Below are 26,046 nucleotides of genomic sequence, written 5' to 3'. Positions count from 1 at the left end.
AGCACTAATAATTTACCAAGGAGTATATGGTGATGATATCGTGTAATTATCTAACAATAATATATTTTCTTTCACATTTTATTCGTCACACAAAATATATGATACAAAACTACAAAGAAAGTACTTAATAAAATGATCACATCCTTATGCATGGTAATATGAATTACAAAACAAGGAGCAACAAAAAAGTACAAGATCATCATCGATCTACCCTTTTCCCATTTGTATACATAAAGAAATTTGTAATATAATATACTATTATTATGTGTCATGGCTTCTTATTCTCAACATACTGAGGGCCAGCTTTTGTATAGATCTTTGAGTGTAGTCATGTTACCAGGCCTTGAAAAAACTATCTACATACATGATACATAAATAAAAACAAATTCAATTTACTAGATACACCTCTAACCGTAAGCAACATATTCAAATTTTGATTGATGTTATTCTTTGATCCATACTAGTTAACTCTATCGCAACTTAAGAAACATTTACCAGTAGTCTAAATTTAATTTACATTATAGTTACGTTCTTAAGTAAATATTTTCCCTCGTGCAGTCTTATAGGGCTAAGTAAGGAGACTTAACATAGCACAATTTCAAGTTAAAAGTTTTAAAATTTGGTCACAAATTTATATCTTTGAGAATTGAAATTAAATTATAATGTCTAAAAAAATGTTTGGTTATAATATCTATGATGTAGACTTTTTTGTAACTTAGCTTTTTACCTGGTAATTCCCAAGTGTTCGTGATTTGAAACCTGCACTAGTAAAATCAAAATAGTATTCCCATGTCCTGATGAACTTTTCGTCGAATCCAAGAGCCAAAACTTCACTGAAAATACACAATTTTCAAATAGATTTTTTTTAGCATAAGTGATAACAAAAAGAAAAAGGAATAATTTCAATAGTTAATACATTAAAGTATGTTTTGATAAATTTAACGAATACCTTTGATTTTTAAGGAAGTTCTTTTTCCACCACCTTAATGTTTGGTAGTAATGAATTCCAAAATTTTCACTGTGCTCTACACTGCATTTAGGAATGTTCATTTCATTAATAAGAAAAGAATGAAGGGATGCTCATGATCATTGAAGTGAGAAATAACAAGTAAATTGTACCATAATCTTGATGCAGCAGCCATGGCTGATGTTATCTAACTTAGAGAAGGAAGGCATCCTCTTAGGAAAATATATTCCTTCAAGAAATCGGAGCTGCGTCTACACTCATCGTAACGCTGGTCCGGAATTGATATAAACTATGTAATAAGATAACCATCTTCAAATGTTATCACCAATTTAAATACCATATTTTTTTACAAAATTAGTAACTCCTTTTTTTTGGGATAATAACAAGTGTTTTCGTCCTTGCATATTTTTATAATCAAAGCATTGCCAAGAAGTTATACCTCGAGAATTAGAAGCCCATCATCTGCCAATAGTGATTCGCAACAACTGAAGAACTCTTCCATGTATTCATGACCGACTGCTTCTATCATTCCACTAAAATACCATTTTATATGTTAAGCAATATGCAGAAAAATATTGCTATTCTATGTATTATTTATGCAGAGTCAACTAGAAAATTTGCTCACACAGATATAATCCTATCATATTTGAATGTCTTCGGTAGTTGGCGATAGTCACATAGAAGAATTTTGATATGATCCTGAAGTCATGAATTCAAAACATTAAGCATAGACCACACCTATGCAATGATCACAATTGTATAACAAAAGAACTGAAGATGGAGACACGATGTCCTTTTTCAATCGTTTCATTTGGCTTGTATATTAACTTCACCATGTTTCTGCATTAGATTTTAATAAAATAATGAAATTAATCATCTTATCATATATGATATACCTGAAGTCCAGCATCTCGAACTCTTTTTTCTGCAAATTTTAGTTGCTCCTTCGACAAAGTGATGCCAGTGCACTTGCAACCGGTTTTCTTGACAATTTCAACCACTAAATTTCCCCATCCACATCCAATATCAAGAATTTCATGTGTTTGGTCTATTCTAGCCTTCATTTATTTAAAGAAAACTAATGTTACGCCCTTTGCAATCTACATCTAAAATACATTAATAAAATAACATTCTAAAGCACTCACTTTTTCAATGAGAAGAGACATTTTTCTCAGTTGTGCATCTTTTAAATCTTCCTTTTCATTCTATACCAGATATTCATATAGACAAAGAAATGTAAATGCAAGTATCATTTGCAAGAAATTTGGAGTTAAGTATCAAAAGGATGTTGCCTTGCCTTGAACACTGCACATGTATATGTCATTGTTTCATCCATGAATAGCGCAAAGAGTTCATTGCTCTGGAAACAAACCAATTCAGAATTGTAAACAAATGATATTGAAGATTAATAGCAAAAACACTTGATATATCTAAAAAAACATAATCAAATAAATAAAAGAAAATAATTAATTAATGAACTAGCTTTGTAGTATACAAACTACAACTTAGCATTAAGTTTTTTCTATTCTAATTAAAAAAGTATAAGAAAAATCCATAATGTGGGGAGATAGAACCATAGTTATTCATACTTGTAGCAAAACTCCAACTAATGCATATATTTTTGGTGAAAATCGAAATTTTAATTATGAATTATCTATTTAGGTAAAGAATATCTCATTTGACGTATTTGTGATTTTTGAGATTGAATGACTTGTTAAATGTCTACACAATTTATATATTGATAAATGACATATACTTGTAGTTGCTTCTGTAGAATAAACATTAATGAAAAGTTTAACTTTGGTAGTTATTGATGTTATGCCAAGTCATAGTGATTAGAGATGTTGCGACGAGATTGTGTGATAGTATTTTTCCTAAAGTAATGCTTAATGAAGAAATTTGCGATGCTAAACCCGCTGTAAAGAAAAATGGTGTCCACCAACCCCTGAAAACAATAAAAATGTGAAAAAGAAGGTTGAGAATGAACAAATAAAATTTCAATACTTTAACACATCATAATCAACAACTTTCCTATTCTTCTTCAATTTTGAGCTTGAATCATTTGAATGTCTATTTGCTATGAAAACCTGTAGAAAAAGTACAAAGTACATGAAAGTAAAGACTGAAATACCGTATGCCACATTTGTGTGTTAATCAAATCCTAAGGAATATTCATACCAGAAAAAGATTCAAAAGACCTTCATTTTTATCAACAAGGGAAAAGTCTCCATTAATATAGGCATTTGCAAGGCCTAAATCAGCTTGTGTCATAACCTGACAAACACATAAAAAATGGTACTTATTTTAGTTTCATGCCAACAATTGGAAATGAAATCCATAACTTCATTTCATACATATATAAAAAACAAACACCTTCCAATAAAATTGGGGACTGTGAATTCTCATAACACACTTCAAAGAGCACATTTTATTGATTCCTTCAAAGGAAAACATTGTTCCCCCCTCCTCCAATAAACTGTAAACTCCTCGAAACATGATATATAAGTGACTCAAGAACTAGAAAACAATGCTATAATCATATAGATAGAATGATTGTTTCAAGAAATTATTATTCCAGTAATATTATGAGTGTAAATTAAGCTCACATTTATGATATGCAATAAATGTCTACACACTAACAAAAGTAAACTTACGTTAAACTACCAGTGGTAATATAGGAACTTAAGAATCTCGTCACAAATAGGCGTGCACTAAGTTCCTTCCAAGAAGGTACCATGAGTTTGGGGTTCGTTTGGAGGGAACAACATCTTCCAAGAATTTTATATGCAGCAATCATGCCAGCCTAAAAATGTTCTTATAGTTTAGTTTTTTCATTCCTTTTCAATTTGTCATTTGGACAAAAAACTTATTCATAGTAAATTGGAGCCTCGTAAAGTTCATAATAAGTTTTCTTTAACTGCCTTTAATCCATCTTCATGATATCCACAACCTGGAAAGCATAAATATTCGCTTAAGTTACAAGTATATTTAATGTCGGTCAAGATGTCTCAACATAGTAAATGTTGTGTTTTTGAAAAAGAAGCTGTCATTAAATATACATAAGTAATTAATCTATCTAGAACTTTATTTCTTTGACTAAATAATTTTAATATTTAATAATTTAACTAGTGTTTAACTTTTAATTAAATAGCCAAAACTAGCTAGGTCCATAAAGTACCTTGGTAGGCACCGCAAAACCAAATTCCTCTTTTTCCTTGAATTTTTTCAAGCTCTTGTGAAGCTTTGAATGCAGTAACTAATAGAATTGGATGCCCAGTTGACCACTTAAGAAGAGTATTTTTCGGTGTATGGTTTGGATTTAGAGTTACAAGAAAAGGTAATCTTGTTTCACCAAGATTCTGCAAATCAAAATATAAGATCAATTAACAAGTTTTATTTATAGTCCACTTGAGTCTAAGTTGCCTTCTAGAGGTTTCGGTTATGGACAAATGAATTATATGAATAGTTACTAACTTGAAGAATGTTGAGCCAGTATGTCACACAAACTTTGTTGTTGTTACATCCAAGAAAATTTCATGCACTCCATGCAGATGAGTTTCGAGGCATTAAATTTTTGTCATGGTGAAGAAAAATATCACTGCCAGCAAAGATCAAACCATTATTGTAAAGCTTGACTTAATTATTTGAACATAAATCTTTTCACTCTAACATGTTTTTTAGGTACTATTCTCTTCACAAACATGGAAACCATAAGCATAAAAGGTTTAACGGTGATAAAACTTCATTTTCAACATTGTCATAAGAGAAAATATCATGATAATCATCATCATCATATCATTTGATGAAATTTATTACTTTCAAATGTAATTAGTAACTACTACAAACTACATTATCCTATTTTGTAGGTGGATTACAGCGAAGAAAAGAGATAGAAATGTTAAGATAAACCATACCTATATGCATATTGAAAAGTACCAAGAATTCTTCGTTCATCATATGTTGCTTCCTCTCCTAATATTCTCAAAGTATCAAGTGCATGTGTCGCGACTATGCAGCAATCATACATTTCTTTGGAACCATCTTTGCAATGCACAACACATCCTGCAGCAAAATTTTTAAGATTGTTGCGTAATCAAAATAATACAATCACACTCAATGGTTGAGATAGAAATTAAAAAAGAAGAAGAAAATGTGAATGTCTAAAGGTCAATGAGTACAATAAGGGAATAGACACATGAATCACCTTTTTTTGATGTTAAAATTAGTTCCACCTCACAATTAACTATTACTTGACCACCTCTTCTAACAAGTTCTTCTTTGACCTAGTTATTATAACAAATAATTAATGTCAAAGTCTTAATTTATAGCTTAAACTAAAAGATATCTCATATAAGCTACACTAAAAAATACTACCATCAAACATAGCATTAATGGTACCTTCTTAACATAATTGTGCGAGCGCCTTTTAACAGTTAGCCATTGTGGCCTTCCAAAGAGCTGCAAGGAGAAAAAGAGGACCAAGTGAATCAAGATCGAAGCAGTCTTTATTTTATTTATATATTTAAATTAGATTATTCATCACTGTATAAATTTGAGATAGATTTTATCTCCTTACTACCTGAAGATGATGGTGATTTCTGAAAAAAGAGATAACAGAAAAGTAGAAAAGCTCATAACTCCTTCAGAAGAGCAAGGCCATATAGAACCACAAATTGGAACCTACATTCATTAATTTCATGTTATAACATATTAAGAAGCATACACTAATTATATCACTAACCAAAGTAATGTTTATAGAAATCAAAACAATCTAATAAGATGCAAATGAACTACTCACAAGATATGCTTTCACAAATAATTTAGAGTAACCCCTTGACTTTATGAATTGGTCCAAGGTCTCATTGCGGTCCATATTCAATTTGTTGTTATTAAGCATATCAAGATACCTGCATTTTTAATTGGAAGATGAGACAACAAACTCAATTTATCAGGATATAATCACCCATGAACTAGCAAATCAGCATTACTCTTGTCAATTTTCAATATTTTGCAGGTGAGTTCAAAATTAATTAAATTTTGCATGAAAGTACAAAGAAAGCAAAAGTATACAATGCTTTTTCATCAAGTAAATCGACTCCTCCAAGTTGACAAGTTAAATGACTTGACCCATACTTTACTTTTTAATTTTTTTAATATCTGTTTAAATAAAAGAGTTGCTTAAGAAGAAAGTACCAAACAATTTTATTTAAACATTCATACATTTTCATACTAAAGTTTGAAAGTTTAGTATCTACTAGTATTCTAGTGTTTATATTTATATATTTCTTTCAAGAAAAAAAGACGGGCCAAAACGAGCTAACTTGTCCCCACTGGGTGAACCCGCTAGCCTACTCGAGTAGTCATATTTTTACTAGCTCAACTCGCAATAAATGAGTGTCATATAGTCATTTCTATCCTCATATAGTAGTACTTGCCTTGTAACATCATCTTTAAACTTGATAATTTCTTGAGCATTTGCCAAAATTGAAGGTTGATCACATTTTTCTTTTGTGCAAACAAACCAAACAAACCGTTTCTGTTGCTCCATTCACAGTCGTGGCCATTATCAAGGCTAATGGCGAATGACATATCAGATAATTCCATGTCAACTCCAAGATTCTCAAAGAACTCCATCATGTTAGGATAAGTTACCTATTTAATGAAATGATACAATTTTTAATAGTACTTTCAAGTTAGGAAAAATCATTAATAACCAAAATTTTAAGAAGCAGGAACCTTTTTCAACCACTGTTAGAGATGGATACAGGCCTTCAATGCAACAATTTTATAAAAAAAATTAAAGCATATATATATAATATCTCGCGTAAAAAGATTTTATATATATATATATAGTTCATTATATTTTAGGAGAATTAATAAATTTTATTACATCTGATCTTTCTAATACTTAAAAGGTCCAAAGAAAATAAATAATAAACAATTCATGAATTCATATTCATATCATCTTAATTTATTAATTTTGTATTATAATAAACTAAAATTTTTATGTCAATGAATTTTAAGTCTAACAAATAAGGTTCAAAACAATTTTTTTATAAAGCTTGATACACGTTCTGTTATTGATGAATTTAAAAATATAAATAAACATAATATACTATTTTGTCTATCTCTTCTATCAAGAAATGACAGATATTTTAATTCTTATAATTTTATTTGTATTTGTCTTTTTTTATATATATTATGTATATTTCTTGGCTCTTTATAACTTTTTAGATCTGCAACTAACTATATTATTCGAGTCAAAGTTAGTTTCCAAACAAAAACAAGAAATGCTTAAATAAAAAAACATAAAGAATTATGTCTGTTTCGCTCGATTTAAGTTCAACGTTCGAATTATCTATTTCCAACGATTCATCACGTTCATCATAGTTTTTTTTTTGTGTTTTTTCTCCTTTGAAATATTGACTTTAAAATAGGTAATACAATTTTGGAAGGAATTTAAATTACTTTACTATACACATTATTTTGTTTGGATATTTTAACAAAGGAATTTATTAGTTTCAGAATTATTTGAAGAAAAATTTCATTAGTTCAAATTGTTACGTTTTAAATTCACCTCAGAACAGAGTTAGCGTTCAATTTTCTATCTCTGCTTTGTTCATCTAATATATTCACTGTTTTGTTGCATCTATGTTTGTCTATTCTGTGCTTTCATACTTATTATTTCTAGAACGATTTTTGCAAGTTGCAATATGCTTTTTGCCTATTTTATAAGTATGCTTCTCCATTGTACCATTTCATTTGAAACGATACTAAGTTTACATTCAAAAGTCTGGTCAAACGATTCATGTAATGATTCATGATTTGTTTGATTATATAACTACTTTACAACTTTATATCATATGATATACATTTTGTGTATTTACACAAGGTGAACCACATTTTTATCTTTTTTTTAATTAAAAATTATAAAAACAGAGACCAAAATAATTTCTTATTACAAACTTACCATCCTACTTTTTATCATTCTGTTACATCGGCTTATTTGACGAGATGGCAAAAATTAACGGTGTTAAAACAGATTAAACTTGTTTACTCCGCAAAAAAACCTGATTAGACTATGTAAACTCCGGTTAAATTGGTAGATAATTAGTCAATAAATTAGTTTTTAATAAGGAGGATTAAAAATGTGAATATTATATTAAATTAGAATAGAGCTCATCGAAACGAAAATTTTGACACTAATTTCGAAGAAAACGGTCCAAGATTGGACCGAACAGGTCGAACCGGTTGAATCGGATCCAAACCGGACCGTCGGTCCAACCGGACCAACACTTTAAATGAGCCGAAAGACCTTTCTTCCTCATTTTCACGTATGAACAGCGTGAAAGCTCCAGGGAGAATGAAAGCTCCCGAAACCCTTACGTTAACCTTCCGATCCCCGTAACTTCTCCGTCCGAGCTCCGATCGCTGCACCGTTTGCAGCCACGCGTCCACCGCGTCGAGCTCTACATTTCTACTGGAACAATTTCACTGGTAACTTGTTTAATCACTCTCAGCCCTCTTTTCCCCCAATTTTTGGATTTTTGAATGGGAAGGTTGAGTTTCTTTGATTTTTGATGTTTTAGGATCCAATTAGCTTGAGGAAAACGTTCACTCTTGCTTATGTGAAGCTTGGGTAAGGTGAAGATACGATAATTCTATTTTATTTTCCTTGAATTTGAGCTTTGAGTATTAAATTGGATATATATGTGTTATGAATGTGTATTAGGTTGTGAATAAATAATTGGAGCTTGGAATTGTGAATACTGGAACTTGGAGGAAGCGGATTAGTTGAGTTTTGAGGGGCTGCATTGGTTTTGAATAAATAGATTTGGTCGTTACGTGAAAATCGGCCAAGGTATGGTTTAGGTTTCTAGCATTTAATATATAATGTTCTGTGAAAACTTAGGCTAGATGACCATTGGATAAGTTGGAATGCAGGTGTATGTTTAATGTTTAGTAATTTGTCAATGAATATATTTGGTTGAAGTTTATTGGATAATTAGTTTTTAATTTTGGATGGTGAATGTTGTTATGTTAATTTGGAGAGAATTATGGTTGAATGTTATTGTTGATGAACATGGTTAGTTTGGTGCTTATTGATTAACTAATGATTTGGTGAATTATTGATTTGAGGTATAACTATTGTGGAGGTTGTTGTGATAATGAGGTATTTTGTGTTAAAAGCCTAGGATTTGTGAACTATGATTCTTAGTTGAATTTTGATTGTTGGATTTGAATATTGCATGAGTTTAATTGTTGATCTGAGGTAGATTTATTTTGGTGATTGTTATGATGATGAGGAAGGGTATGTTGAATTGAAAAGAATGCAGGTTTGGACCCGAAAAGGGTGGCAAAGTCCGAGTTTTAGAGGAGGTGCTACCGAAATTTTATAAAAATTAGAGATTTTGTTTAGATGATTATTTAAAAAGATCTAGATTCCAAGGTTGTATGGTTTGATTTTGAGTTATTAAGAAAATGAATATGTTTGAAGTTTGATTCATTTAGAAAAGAATGAATTATATTTTGAATTGGAACTATTGATGGACGGAATGGGAGGTGTGATAATGAAGGATAAGGATTGAATATGATTGATGTATAATGATGAATGAAATACGATTGAGAATGATGTGGATGTTGATGAATTATAATTGAATTATTTAAATGGCTTATGAATTTGAATAATCTGAGATACGAGATTCCCTGGATTAAGTGTCGTGGCTTGCCACCACGTGTACCAGGTTGAAAACTCGATACTCTGTTGACCCTACGACATAAGTGTGACCGGGCACTATATAAATTCCCGGGAATGTTACCCCCATTGAGCAATATTGATTATTTGAGAAAAATCTATGCATAGACTCTTGGGGATGCACGTCGGGGGACAGTCTAAGGACAATTCAGACTTGTCGGGTTGGCTGGATAACCGACAGATGAGCCTCATCAGCCATAGGACAGGCATGCATCATATGCATATTACTTGAATTACTTGCTTGTGCTTTAATTGGGTGTGCCTATCTGTATTTGCCATGCTAAATGTGTATTTGTTACCTGCAGTAGTTGTAACCTTCTTGTGTTTGCCTTTATCTATCTATTTGTCTGTGAAAATGCATGATGGAGTTGGAGGTATGGAGGAATGGCAGTATAGGACTTAGATTTAAGGTTAAGTTAGGATTAAATATTTTTAGAGAACCACCTTTTATAGCTTCTGTTTAATACTTTAAGCTCTATAATCTGAGTGTCGGCATTCTAGGATTGCCTCTAGCAATCCCAGGACCTTATATATTATGTGTGTGGCACCTTTACCATACTGAGAACCTCCAGTTCTCATTCCATACTATGTTGTTGTTTTTCATATGCAGGTCGAGAGGCATCTTGTTAGGCGTCTGGACCCTTGAAGCGAAGTGGTTACATGGTTATTTTGTTATGCTATGATGTGTATATATGTACTTGGCTTTCTCTCCACATAACTTATTCTTTTTGATCCTCTTAGAGGTTTATGGAGAGGCAGGATTGTGTATATGTACTTTTGAGTTTTGGATATGTATGCATACATGTGTAAATATTCTCTGGCCAGTCTTGACTTCGCAGGCTGAGTTAGGAGCTTGTTATTTTGTATCTTTGGCACTCTATTCCTACTTCTGTTATCTTATGTCTGATAGTTATGGTTTTCTTAGCACGCAAGTTAACTCGTTCCTTGAGCGTTGCGCTTTTATCTCGCGATTTTTATTTCCCCTATTCTTCGAGGCTCCTAGCAAATTATAATTCTTCTGCTATTATATGTACTCATTTTATTTTAGAGGTCGTAATACCACACCACCTTCATTTTACGACTTAAGCGTAAAGCTTAGTGTGATAGAGTGTTACATTATGGTATTAGAGCAGTTCGTTCCTATAGAGCCTAAAAGACGGACTGATTGTACTTCTGTGCATTCTCTGTATATGTGTTTATGTGCTATTAGGATATCTGATTGATATATATGGCATAAACGTTTGTGAGCATGCATTTGGAACTTAATGCATTAGACCTGCGATATTGAGACTGATCAACTTAATATCACTTATTTGGTGTGTATAGGGACCAGATGTCGACTCGCGGACGCGGTCGCGGGCGAGGTAGAGGTAGGACAGGCACTGTTACTCCTGCCCCTATAGGACTGATCCAGTAGACTTTATGGCTGTCCTGGGAAATATGGCTGCAGCTATGCAAGCGACAGCCGAGGCATTGGGTAATCAGATAAACCAGGGTAATCATGGGAACAATAATGATGAGGACGATCCTATGACACTTGCTACATTTCTGAAAGTTCACCCCCCGACCTTCAGGAGAACCTCAAATCCCACTGATGCAGATAATTAGATTTAGGCTATGGAAAGGGCGTTACAGGCACAACAGGTTCCCGAAGAGCAATGGGTTGAATTTGGAACTTATCAGTTGCAAGGTGAAGCTCAGTATTGGTGGCAGGGAACCCGATGTATCCTGCAGCCTGATGGTGCTGCGATTCCTTGGGAGGTTTTCCGAACAGAATTTTATAAGAAATACTTTCCTAATTCAGCCAGAAATGCAAAGGAACTTGAATTAATGCAGTTAAAGCAGGGACATATGACTATTGCTGAGTATAGTAGCAAATTTGAGGAGTTATATCACTTTTCTCGTATCTGTCAAGGTGCGCCTGAAGATTTTGCTGAATGGAAGTGTATTAAATATGAGGGAGGTCTTCGGAGTGATATTCTGAGTTTCGTTGCCCCAATGGAGATCAGGGTATTTTCTGAATTGGTGAATAAGAGTAGGGTGGCTGAGGATTGTGTGAGGAAGGCAGCAGCAGAGAAAGGAAGTTTGAGGGTGCCTTTTCAGAGGCCTTCAGGGAAGAACTTTGCTCCGAGAGGTAGGAATTTCAAGCATGGAGGCTTTGTTCCGCAGCAGACTCAGGTTCAAGGTAATTACAGAAGTCCGAATACTAATGCTAGTCAAGGAAAAAGGTTTGGGAAGCAGCCACAACAAGATCAAAATTGTTAGAAGTGCGGAAAGTATCATCCTGGAGTTCCATGCAGATTTGGACTTGGAGTATGCTATTCCTGTGGATAGCCCGGACATATAGCCAGTTATTGCCCAGAGAAGAAGAAGTATGAGACTGGTAGGGTCCAGTAGCCGGGGAGAGTATACACCACTTCTACCATAGGTGCTGAGGGATCTGAGACACTGATTAGAGGTAATTGTGAAATGGCTGGTAAAATCTTAAATGCTTTATTTGATTCAGGAGCAAGTCATTCATTTATTGCATTTGAAAAGGCCCATGAATTAGGATTGAGAATGGTGGTTTTAGGTTATGATTTGAAAGTATATAATGCTACTCATGAAGCTATGGTGACTAGGATAGGATGTCCACAAGTTCCCTTTCGAGTACAATAGCGTGAATTTGTGCATGATTTGATTTGTTTGCCTATGACTGGTCTTGATCTCATTTTAGGATTGGATTGGTTATCCAAGAATCATGTTTTGCTTGATTGTTCTGAGAAGTCAGTACAGTTTATGCCGGAAGGGTCAGAAGCACCGATTGTGGTGAATAGTTACTATTTGAATTCTATTATAGTAAACTGTTCTGGAACTGAATGTCAGGGTATTATGTTATTAACTGTGGGAGTATCAGGTAATGATCATAGTTTAGAGCAGATTCCCGTTGTATGTGAATTTCCAGATGTGTTTCTGGATGATATTAATGAATTTTCACCTAATCGAGAAGTTGAATTCGCAATTGAGTTGGTGCCTGGAGCCGGTTCGATTTCGATTACTCCCTACAGGATGTCACCTTTAGAAATGGCTGAACTGAAAGCTCAGCTGGAAGATCTGTTGGGTAAGCATTTTATCCCACCAAGTGTTTCTCCGTGGGGAGCGCCAATGTTACTAGTAAAGAAGAAGGATGGGAGTATGCGGTTGTGTATCGATTATCGGCAATTGAATAAGATCACTGTGAAGAATAAATATCCGTTGCCTAGAATTGACGATTTAATGGATCAGTTACAGGGTGCTGGTGTGTTTTCTAAGATTGATTTGCGATCCGGTTATCATCAGATAAGGGTTAGAGACGAGGATATTCCGAAAACTGCTTTCAGGACGCGTTATGGTCATTATGAGTATACAGTGATGTCTTTTGGGTTAAGTAATGCCCCGGAAGTATTTATGGATTATATGAACAGGATTTTCCGACCGTATCTGGACAAGTTTGTTATTGTCTTCATTGATGACATTCTTGTTTATTCTAAGTCTGAAGATTAACATGCTGAACACTTGCGAATTGTGCTGCAGATTCTGAGAGACAGGAAGTTATATGCTAAGTTATCTAAATGTGAGTTCTGGAAGAGTGAAGTAAAGTTTCTTGGCCACGTGGTGAATAAGCAAGGGAAAGCTGTGAATCCTGCTAAGGTGGAAGCAGTGATGAATTGGGAGCGACCAACTTCAGTGACAGAGATCAGGAGTTTCCTAGGTTTGGCGGGATATTATCGTAGATTCATTAAAGGATTTTCACAGCTCGCCTTACCTTTAACTAAGTTGACTAGGAAGGATACGCCTTTTATCTGGACTCCAGAGTGTGAAGAGAGTTTCCAAGCATTGAAGCACAGATTGACTACTGCACCCGTATTGGTATTACCTGAATCAAGTGAACTGTTTGAAGTGTACTGTGATGCATCACTGAAGGGTTTAGGGTGCGTTCTGATGCAGCACCAGAATGTTGTAGCATACGCCTCACGGCAGTTAAGGCCGCATGAGATGAACTACCCGACACATGATTTAGAACTTGCTGCTGTTGTGTTTGCTTTAAAGATTTGGAGGCACTACCTCTATGGCGTTAAGTTTCATGTTTTCTCAGATCATAATAGTTTGAAGTATCTTTTTGAGCAGAAAGAGTTGAATATACGTCATAGGAGGTGGATGGAGCTTCTGAAAGATTATGATTTTGAATTGAATTATCACCCAGGAAAAGCGAACATTGTGGCGGACGCCTTGAGTCAGAAATCTTTATATGCAGCTTGGATGATGCTACGGGAAGAAGAATTACTGAAGGCATTCCAAGGTTTGAATTTGGGAATTAGAGAAGAATATAGAATCCTGTGTTTGAGTCAGTTGCAGATTTCAAGTGATTTTAAATCAGAACTTCTGAAGGTTCATCGAGACAGTAAAGCGTTACGTAAGGTATTACCAGCAGTTGAACAGGGAAAACAGTGGAGAGTGTCAGAAGGATAGGATGGTTTGTGGAGGTTCAAGAACCGGATTGTGGTGCCAGATATTGGAGACCTGCGACAAAGAATCTTGAAGGAAGCTCATAAGAGCGGGTTTTCAATTCACCCAGGGAGCACTAAAATGTACCAAAATCTGAAAGCAATGTTCTGGTGGCCAGGTATGAAGAATGATGTGGCATTGCATGTATCTAAATGTTTAACTTGTCAGAAAGTTAAGATTGAGCATCAGAGACCATCAGGGACCCTTCAGCCTTTGGAGATTCTACAATGGAAATGGGAGAGTATCGCAATGGATTTTGTGATAGGGTTGCCTAGAACCCGATCGGGTTATGACGCTATCTGGGTAGTTGTGGATCGACTGACAAAATCAGTTCACTTTCTTCCTATCCGAATAAGTTGCACAATGGAAAAATTATCTCGAATGTATATTAAAGAGATTGTCAGGTTGCATGGCGTGCCTTCTACCATTATATCTGACAGGGATCCTCGCTTTACATCAAGATTCTGGGGAGCTTTTCAGTGTGCATTTGGGACTCAGTTAAGTTTGAGTACTGCGTATCACCCTCAGACAGATGGTCAGTCAGAGAGAACTATTCAGACCTTGGAGGATATGCTAAGGGCTTGTGTTTTAGACCAGCCGGCGAGCTGGGATCGGTATATGCCATTAGTAGAGTTTGCTTATAATAATAGCTATCATGCGAGCATCGGAATGGCTCCATATGAGGCTCTGTATGGCAGGAAATGTCAATCTCCGTTGTGTTGGTATGAAATTGGAGAAATGAGTTTATTAGGGCCTGAGATGATAGCTGAAACGATTGAACAGATAAAGAAGATTCGTAGTCGAATGCTTATAGCTCAGAGCTGCCAGAAGAGTTATGCTGATCAGAGGCAAAAGCCTTTAGAATTTGAGGAAGGGGAACATGTTTTTCTGAAAGTTACACCAACCACTGGAGTGGGAAGAGCTATTAAGACTAAGAAACTGAATCCCCGTTATATTGGACCGTTTGAGATCCTGAAGAGAATTGGGCCAGTGGCTTATAGAGTTGCCTTACCGCCGTATCTTTCGAATTTGCACGATGTGTTCCATGTGTCCCAGCTTCGGAAGTATACTCCTGATGCAAGTCATGTTCTGGAATCAGAACCAATCCAAGTAAGAGAAGATCTAACACTTCCAGTAATTCCAGTGAGAATTGATGATACTAATATTAAACGATTACGTGGAAAGGAAGTATCATTGGTAAAAGTAGCTTGGAGTCGAGCTAGTATCGAGGAACATACCTGGGAGCTCGAATCAGATATGCGAAAGGACTATCCACATCTCGTTCCTTGAGCGTTGCGCTTTTATCTCGCGATTTTTATTTCCCCTATTCTTCAAGACTCCTAGCAAATTATAATTCTTCTGCTATTATATATACTCATTTTATTTTAGAGGTCGTAATACCACACCACCTTCGTTTTACGACTTAAGCGTAAAGCTTAGTGTGGTAGGGTGTTACAGACTAAGATTTTGAGTATTCCAAGGTATATTCTCTAGTTTTATTTATTTTAGGATTAACTGCGAATTTGATAATTCGAAAAATTCAGTCATCGACAAAAAAATTCTTAAAAAATATTATCAACAAAATAGTTTTTAAATAATTTAAAAATATAACAAAAGAAACCTATAAATATTATAATTTTTATAAATAACAAAAAAACTTTTATATTTAGCAAACGACTTATCCATTAAATCTAAATTTGTAATAATATTTGAATAAATATTTAAAAAATACACAAAATATCAGAAAAAATTTGATCTTTAAATTTTTCTTTTTATTTTTCAAAAAAATATGGTCATTTACAATAAAAAAATTTAAAAATTCACTTGACAAAAATTACTAAATTTTAAGGATAAAAATATCTTTTTTTTTTTCTAATGATATTTGCAAAAATTTGCATTAAAATTTAATCTCTAAAATTATTTTTTAGAATATATATTTAATATATAGTTTCTTTTGTTGAGTTTTTAACTTTTTCAGAATTTTATTTATCATTAACATCTTTTAAGATTCATTTTGTCAGCAATGCAAAATTTTAATTACCATTTTAATAAGTTACTCTTTATTTAATTTTGCATTCCTATTTATATTGTCTAAGATATGTGACTCAACTTCTTTCTTAAAATAAAGGTAGTTACAAAACTTTGATTTTATATTTGTGTTGTGTTGTATTATAAACGTTCTTTTAAAATTTTTGTTATTGAAAAATTAAGTTGAAATTATTATCTTTTTTATTCTTTGCATTAATTTAAAAACGGATAATTTTGATAGACAATTCTATTAGCGTTGAGAGTTTAAAATGAAAAACGTGAACAAACTGTGTTATAATTATTTGACTATTTTTTATTTATATTTAAATTATAATTAAATTTTATTTATTAATTTTTATTAAATTAATTTTATTATTTTATTAGTTTTCTTTTCCTTGGCCTTCGGGCCTCCATTGTAAAAATAAAAATGATTGCTAATCCACATAATTTACTCACTATGTAATATAACATTAAATTACATTGATTTGAAAACCAACCAATACTTTTACCCGTAATAATATTATGGAAGGGTTAATTACCAAAAATACCTTCGAATTATTCAAACGCTGACAAAAATACACCCAAATTTTACTATCGACAAAAATATCTTTAAATAATTTAAAAATTTAACAAGAATACCCAACAGTAAATATATATTTTCAAAAAATACCTTAGAGATTGAATTTTGATGTAATTTTTTACAAGCATGATTATAAAAATAATATATTATTATACATAAAAATTGATGATTTTTTGTTAAGTATATAATTTTTTTATAATTGTTTTTGTTAACAACCAATAATACTTTTAAAAAATTACAAAATAATATATACTTAACAAAAAATTACCAAATTTTAAGAATAATAATATCTCATTTTTCTAATTATACTTGCAAAAATTGAATCAAAATTCAATCTCTAATGTATTTTTTGAGAAATACATATTTAATATTAGTTTTTTTGCAAGATTATCTAACATTAAATATGTATTTCTCAAAAAATATATTAGAGATTGAATTTTGATACAATATTTTGTAAGCATGATTAAAAAAATGAGATATTAGTATCCTTAACATTTGGTGATTTTTCGTTGAGTATATATTGTTTTTGTAATTTTTTTGTTAACAACTAATAATACTTTTAAAAAATCACAAAAAAATATATACTTAGAAAAAAATTATCAAATTTTAAAAATAATAATATCTCATTTTTTAATTATTTTTGTAAAAAATCACATCAAAATTCAATCTATAAGGTATTTTTTGAAAATATATATTTACTGTTGGGTATTGTTGTTATGTTTTTAAATTATTTAAAGGTATTTTTGTCGATAATAAAATTTGGGTGCATTTCTGTCAGCGTTTAAATAATTCGGGGGTTTCTTTGATGATTAACCCTATTATGAAAACATAAATCTTTTAAAATTATGTACGTCAGTTTGGATATTATAGATTATGGTACATAAAATTTATAGTATTAAATTATTTTTACAAAAAGATCGTAAGAAATAAAAGTCTCTATCAACTAAAAAAACTAAAGTCTCTCTAGATAAAAAAAAATTAAATAGTAAGTGTTTTAGTTATTATTTTTATATAAAAGAGTTTAATTTTTTACTAATAATTAATTTTAACATTCGTTATCTAAAATTTGAAAGAATTTAACGTGTATACTTTTATATTTAATTAGGTGTTAAGTCTTTGTACAAATAGAAATAATTAATTTTTATGCTTGTTATTTAAATATAATATTTTTTCTCTCTATATATAAAAATATAATTAGATATTAATATAAAAAAATTATATTGATAGTTATAAAATTAATTTAGATTTATTTTTTTTAAATAATTGAATCTTAATTCTAACTTTTAATCACAATATTAGTATTTTCTCTAAATTATATGTAATAAATATTTTAAAAAAAGTGAAGATATATATATATATATTATAAAGTGAAGCAGTACAATTTAAAACTAAATAAAAAAATATTCATGTAATAATATTTTTTTATTTAAATTATATTATGTTGTTAATTTTATTTTTTGTAAAACAAAAAAGTAGAGAAAAATAGAGAATGAAAGAAAAGAGAGAAAAATATAAAGAAGAAGAATGGGAGAGGGAGTTTATTAATTTTAGAAGTTAAGAAAAAAATTTATTTTAATTATAATGGAAAAATATCTTGTGATACATTTTGATTTGTCAAATTACTAATATAAAATATAAATTATAAATTATATATAGAGTGGAAATGATAGTGAGAAATAGAAAAATAGAGAGAGGTAGATAAAAGAATGTAAGAAGGAAGTTAAGATGTTTACTAATTTTGGAAGAAAATATTTTTTCCTAAATTTTAATAACAGAGTGTCATGCGGTACATTTTAGTTATTAAATTAGTTAGTAATATATAAATATAATATATAATATAGTTGTATTTCAATTTTAATATTTTAATTTTAATTTTAGTTTACTTTGGATGCAATTAGAAAATGCTATATTATATATTTTGATTGTCAAATTTTTAATTAGTCATTGATAATGATATATTAAAGATGGAGTGAGTGAAATTAATGAGAGAAGTAGAGAAAGGAAGAGAAAGAACGAGAGAAGGTTTTAATTTTAAAAAAAATATTTAATTTTAATTACAATAAAAAAGTGATATGTGACATATCTTAATTGTAAAATTAGTAATATATAATAAATTTATCAATTACCAAATATGATCCCGTGCAAAAGCTTAATTACAATATCTTCTGAAACTTTAAATTTGAAATTTGAAAGCTTTATTTGTAATTATTTTACTTACATGATTTATATTCTTTTGACTAAATTTATAAGAAGTTAGTAAGGTTTAGGACTTGTTTGGATTTTTAATAAAAGATTTTTTTAAGTTATTTTTTTAAAAGATATTATTAAAAAATAAAATTAATTTTATGTTTAGATATTTCATGTAAAAATATCTTTTTATTTAATAATTATGATTGAATATAACTATATAAAAGTATTTTTTTTGTTATTTATTACGTAAAAATATTTTTTTTAAGAAAAAAAGATCATAAAAAAATGTAAATTGTAACTTCTCAAAAAAGATTTTATTTTTTATTTTTTTATTACTTTTATTTTTATTACTAAAATTTTACCAAACACGCTAAAAAATAAAAAATATCTTATTTTATCAACTTAATAATATCCAAACAAACACTTATTGGTACACGTTTAAATATTTTAAAAATGTCTTTTTTTAAAATACATCTACAAGCAATAATAAAAGGGGATGCTCCCATAAAGTTACTGAAAATGACTTTTTATAAAGACGCCTACGTGGCATCATATTATTGGACGTTTTTAGTGAACCGATTTTTTTAAAATTTTTTAATTAACCAAATTAAAACCAATTTTAATATTCTAAAATTCGGTCAGACCGATCGGTCTAACCGGTTCAATAAAAAACCAATTTGAAAAATAATCTGGTCCACTTTCCAAACCCACCCCTTTCCCCTAACAAGTAACACCCGCCCATTTCCTTCCCCAATACGTGAATCATATATCACTATCACCTGAAGTCTGAACCCATAGCACCTTCCAAACTCACCCTACCAAAACCCTAAGTTCTCCCTGCAACTGTTCTGTCGCGGTGCCGCCGCCGTCCGTGTTGTCGGCGCCTCTGCTTCCTCTCTCGTAGTTTGGCGTCCTCCTTCCCCCTGTCCCCGTCCTCACTGGATTCTCTCGAACTTGGAGCAGCTCGCCGCTGTGTTGCCACTCGCTGTCGTCTCGCCGGGCGCCGTCCATGTCGTCGTCGAAGGTTAGCGGCACTGCCTTCACTTCGGTTCTTCTCTTCCTTTTATGCCCTGTTGTTGGCTTTTGAATGTGACCTTGTTGATTTTTGAATGTGAAACTGTGACTGGGTTAATGGAAAATCAAATAATTGATTTTGTGCTGTTGCTCTTTTTTTAATTCCTGAAGCTTTTGTTGAAATTTTCTTGCTGCTGCTAAAAATAGAAATCAAATCATTACTGAAATTTTTGTTTAGCTTTATTGATTTCAGGTTTAGTGTGATTAGGGATTACTTGTTACTGATTTGTAACGATTGTTGCTGAATGCTAAAAATGAAAATCAAATCAAGTGTTGTTTGCCTGAATCTCTTGGTCTCAGTTTGTATGTCCATGAAGGGCTTCTTCAGCATTGCACACCACATGCTTGATTGAATGCCTATGTAATATTTTGCATTTTATTTATGTGTTGTATCTACTATAAAGATTAAATTGCGAAAATGTTAGGCACACTGTTCTTGGATGAGGCACTTTTGGCTATATTTTGATGCTTGTTCAACTTACAATTCATTAGCACATTGATTTTGTTGTTTTGTCAACACCTATAGGATTTCTATGTTCATAATTCTTGAATTTTGGGTGAATCCTCAATTTGTGTGCATTTAATTTGTTGTTTTCTACAAGTAAAGAACCTTCACCGACAGAATGTTATCTACTAAAAAAAATGAAAATAGCTAACAACTTTGAGTATGCTTTATTTTTTGTTCTGGAAAAGAAGGATGGTATTTCAAAATTTATATAGGTTCCAATGAACAACATGTTCTAATAGATAAAGCATAATCCTAAGATGTAAGCTTATGACAGTACTGATGTAAGCATGGTCTGAGTAAATTGGTGCCATCTTCATTTGTCCACTATAGACATTTTAACATAGAGCAATACTTGAGATGCCAAATTTCCAAGGTCCCATCCACTTTAGGTAATTTGGGTTTGTAGCTTCTATCTATTTCTTTCCAGTAGCCCACCACTTGCCAATAACTGTTGGATGCCCCTCATAATTTTTTGTTCCTGGAGTTTTGAGTTATCACAGATAAAGCACTGTCTTTGTGATGAAAAAAGAAAAATTTTAATAACTCCATTTATTTATTCCTTTGAGAAACTGCTTTTAGATGGGCTTTCTGCTTTGCTTCTAGTATATTTTATGTTGGTCCTTGTTTTCAAGTTTGGATATGATCTTGCAGGGAAGATGATAAATGCTGTCTTTTTTTGGTCATCCTTTTTCTGTTCAAGTCGATACAAGCTCGCTTTGTCAATTGGCACATAGCAAATAGAGAAATTCAAGATTTTTCTCTCTTTTTGTCCGGATTCAGATGCTTTTTGGGCTCATGAACCTGGTTTATGATAGCAAATAGGAGGAAAGAAGTATTAGAATGTGAACATGGATGTTAAGCTTTTTGACAAACCCATTGCTTAGAAGGAGGCTTTGTTTCGTCGTGGTTTTGAGTCATGCTGTGTAAATACATTTAGAGATATGTATAGGAGAATCAATCAAGTACAAATCTGTAGCTTTGCTTCATTGTAAAAAATCAGAGAGTACAGCTTCAATGAATAATTTAACAAAGTCTTTAATTGTAATTAACTTTTTTTATGACTTTATTATGTGTTTATAATCTCAATGATGTAATCTTGAAAAATTTGTTTACAAGAGAATGATGCATACCGTTCCAACCAAATCTCTAACTAATTAACTATCATTTCTCTCTCACAGAATCTAGTGGCTAAGACTTCAATTGAATACAAGTTATAAAACTTTGGGCAGAAATATAATTCCATATGATCCTATGCAACATTGTATATCAGAGAGTAAAATTACAGTGAATACCACTTGAATGAATAGAGATTACCCAAAGAAAACAAGTTGTCGATTAACAAGAGTAATTGGAATTAATAAGATACATTCAATACTCAGCAATATATTCCAGATTTCCAATGTTACTTTTCCCCCAAAGTTGACTACAATTAAATCCCAGCGTAACCAACCACAGTAACACAACCATCCAGGTTTCTGCACTCAATAAAAGTAAGACAACTTTATTTGTATATCTGACATGTAAAACTGTCCCATAGTTGCCACTTACCCAGCTTGAGTGAAAGTGGAGATTTAGCATTTGAACTCACATAACTTGCCATATTAACAGTGACCTCTCCAAGGATACTAGACCTTGATGGTCCCTGTTAAGCCACATCATAATTCAAACAAACTTCTAACTGATAAAGAAACATCTTAACTACAAAGTAGAGTATACACAATAGGAAAAGCAAACAGCAATAGTATCAGCACCATGGCAACAATAAGCTTGAGGAGACATTCATCAATCTCCTTGGAAGAATTATCTCCTGGAAACAATACAAATTCTGAAAAAGAATCTGACCACTGACAACTCCCATATTGCACCAGCACCTTGCTTGACTTTGCAATAGCTTTACCACTTTCTACCGAAACAACAGAAACAAAGAGCTTCCCATCCCTTGGGTACCTACAACAAGAGAATCAGCATTTGTTATTATTAACAGAACCATATATTTCCTTTATTTCCCCGCACACTGAATTACTATTTAAAACAATTCTAAAATCAACATACAACTTTTTTAGCAGCAAAATTTGGATATAAAGAGTATAATTTTGGTGATTTAAACATTTCCCCCTTGATTACAACTACTTTAGAACTTAAAGATAAGTCATCTTTGCTTACTTTTAACATGTCACTGTAGTCATTCAATATTATGATTTGTCCCACTGCTTAGTATTATTTTATTAATAATGTGAACAAAAATATGTATGAACACTTGTTATTCATATCAAACCAACAAACCGATCCGCTACTTGCATTTGATAAAACATTCAAGTCTCAAGGATTCTATATTATAGCTCAACAGAACAACTTCACTTTAGTTCACCTTAATTAATTATCATCCATTTCCAAAATACTAAACTTCTTCACATAATAAATTTCATCATCTTTGATAAAATTCAACAAATAAAGCACTAGTTTTCGCTGTTTCTAAATTACAATAGTAGGATCTAAGATTCTGAGGCTTGCATTGCAAATTGCGCACCAAACGCATAATCAGTTCATCACCGCGGATCAACAATTGCGAACATACGAAGCGTATTAAGCTAACGTGAAAAAAAAAACAGAACTCTACTTCACACACTATTGCATTAGCATTTATCAACGTAAATGGAAGAATAAGGGAAAAATAAAAATTAAATTAAATTACCTGAAGAGCCTTAAAATGAGAGAATCAGAACTCAAATCTTGTATCAGCTGCAGATTTCGAATAAGCCTTGTTCTTACTCAACCGAAACATCCTCTCGTCTCTCTTCTGAATCACACTCGCGTTCATAATCGGTAACTGGTAATGTTTCATGTGATTAATCGTAATGAATGGAATACAATACTTACCATTCCACGTTTCTTGGTGACTGCTTGTGCTTCGGTTCAAGGGTGTCGGAAGAGTACCCGTATGGATTGTGCGTTACAGCCACACCAGGATTCACCTGTGTTGATTTGCTTGAAATATGTCTATGTATGTTCCTATGGCTCCAGAGTAACATCTTCCACCAGAGTCTCTTACTTCCAGAAGGAAGAACTTGGCTTGAGGAATGCCTTCTCAACATAACTCTATTAGCACTGCAATGAGTCATCACAGACCTGGGCCTTTCAAGATTAGTAGCCACTTTACCTGCTGTAAGTTAAGTTCCTGTAAATTCTCGAAAGATTGCGACTTTGAATTTGGGAATTGATGAATTGTATTACCGAGAACATCCCTTCTTTCCAGGTTTGAGCATGAACGAGTGAGTTTGGGGGAATCTCAGAAGGCTGCAAATTATTTCACCATTTCACCGATAGACTTGAATTTGGGCTTGGACAGGATAATGGATTAGGGTTAGAATTATTTTTTTATAGGGGTTTAATTGTATTTTTAAATTATTAGGAATTTAAATGTTTGTAAAATTAAAAATTAAGGATATATTTGTCTTTTTATAAAAAATTTAAATATAACTCGGTTTATATTGTGTAAATTGATCGGAACAAACCGAATCTAATAATTATAATACGGACAATTAGATTTATTATTTTTCTTTAATAAACCGATTTTATTCTGAACTATTAAAAAATAGCTTATTAACCGGTTTAATAGAGATGTCCAATCATACTATGACACCTATGAACGTCTTTAAATAAAGACATTTTTTGTGTCTTTATGTAAGTGGTCTCCATAATAAAAACCTATTAACATTAAGACATATTTCGATTTCTTTTTTCAATCGACGTGAGACTTTTCAATCCATCCTTAACGAGAGCCAAAGTTTTTGTTGGCACATTGATTTTGACTCAAACTTTGATACCAATTTTTTTTTTTCGGTGTTATCGTAATGTTCCCTTTACCATTTCCAATTTCATGGGATGGCAATAAAGTAGTAGCTAAGAGCTCCAATCAAATTTCCTATGAAAATGTTTCGGCCATATAGCTAGTAAGAATAATGTGCGAATAGTTGGAATTGAAGAGGGGGAGGGAGAGGGAATGAAAATTGAGAGTACTTACCCGGTTGAAAACCATGAAACCAAGGTCCAAATCAATACCATCAACATTCACAGTTTTGGCATGGCCTCCCAAATAATCTTCTTTCTCATAAAGAGTCACATTCACTCCTTCTTTGGCCAATACATACTCTGAAACCAATCCACTTATTCCACCACCCACCACTGCCACTCTCATCTTCTTCTTTTTCTTTCTCCTTAATAATTATATATTATTCAACTATTAATATGTAATAATAGAACAACCAAATTATTTTATGAAAAGACTTGCATGAACGCGCTGTATATATAGTGGAGAAATTTGCATATGTAAGCACATTATCCCTACTACTATTGAGTGCAGAGTAATACACGGTTTAAAAGAGTGCCACCTATAAAAAGCTAAAACTACCCTCTAGTATATAATAACCTTTGGGAAAATTTTCACGTATTCCACCCCTCTTTATTGGAACTTTGCTATACTAAGTACGGACCGGTTGCAAGTTAAATCTTTGTCCGCGAGGCGCAAGCATTTATGGCAATGCCCAAAAATCCTTTAAATGATGGCTAAAAACTAAAAAAACAGAAAGAATAGTGACCATAAGTGGCTACACTGGTATATGATAAAAAGAATTTGAAGCCGATTGAATCAAGAAAATTAAAAAAAAAAAAAAACAATCAAATAATTTTTTTTACACACACAAATTTGTGTCAAATAAAAAATTTTTAATAATAATTTTTAGATTTAATTAAAATTCAATGTCAACACTAATTTTTTTAATCTAAAAATAGTTTTCATTTTATTTATGTGCTAGAATAAAATTATTCTTTCTTAAAAAAGCATATAATTATGAAATAAAATAACTAAATTTGCATAAAACTTGTGAAAATAGTATAAAATATTCTGAAGTAGGATAACCGTTGAAGTAGTTCCACCTTTTAAGGAGGATAACCGTCCCTTTATCTTAAGGAGGTTGAGATATGGCTCCTGGAAGTGGGTTGAGAGATTTTAGGGGCAGTTACGCATTTGAATGAGTGTTATTTGTCAGCTAACCTTCGTCCCCGACTTCTTTGGACCAAGTTGTTGTTGAGACCGACTTCTTAAGAGAAGGTCGGTGGCAAGCGAGGGCCAATCTTTGGATTGGGCCTTTTATTTGGGCTTGGACCTTTGTATTGGGCCAGGGTATGAACAGTGTCCCTACTCGAGCACAATCTCAATGAAGAGTTGGGCTCGAGTATTTTGACTCGGGCTTATAACCGACCTGTTGAGGAACCGACGTGATTTTTCGGAACCGACGTGTTTCAAAATTTCCCAACAGTCGCGTCTAATCAAACGTCGCGGCCGTTAGGGACTTGCGTATTTACACATGGGAAGCAGTTACATTGGTAACGGCGCATCTCTTTAATGACTGCCTCCGCTTTTA

At 32.2% G+C, this 26,046-nt stretch overlaps 1 long non-coding RNA gene and 1 pseudogene across 1 annotated transcript; both read right to left on the bottom strand.

Annotated features, from left to right (window-relative positions):
- Positions 1-269: 269 nt before the first annotated feature.
- On the bottom strand, positions 270-24,870 carry LOC107615907 (uncharacterized; annotated as a pseudogene).
- LOC107618305 (uncharacterized) lies at positions 22,299-23,439 on the bottom strand. The gene is made up of 2 exons (XR_001615187.3): positions 23,319-23,439; positions 22,299-22,573 (listed from the first exon to the last, which is right to left on the bottom strand). It is a non-coding gene; the product is annotated as an uncharacterized LOC107618305 (long non-coding RNA).
- Positions 24,871-26,046: the final 1,176 nt, after the last annotated feature.

This window comes from Arachis ipaensis, chromosome B9 (genome assembly GCF_059453495.1).
Source record: "Arachis ipaensis isolate K30076 ecotype BB chromosome B9, ASM5945349v1, whole genome shotgun sequence".
Lineage (NCBI taxonomy): Eukaryota > Viridiplantae > Streptophyta > Magnoliopsida > Fabales > Fabaceae > Arachis > Arachis ipaensis.
Note: the sequence above shows the minus strand (reverse complement) of the source record. Positions and strands in the feature narration are given on the sequence as shown.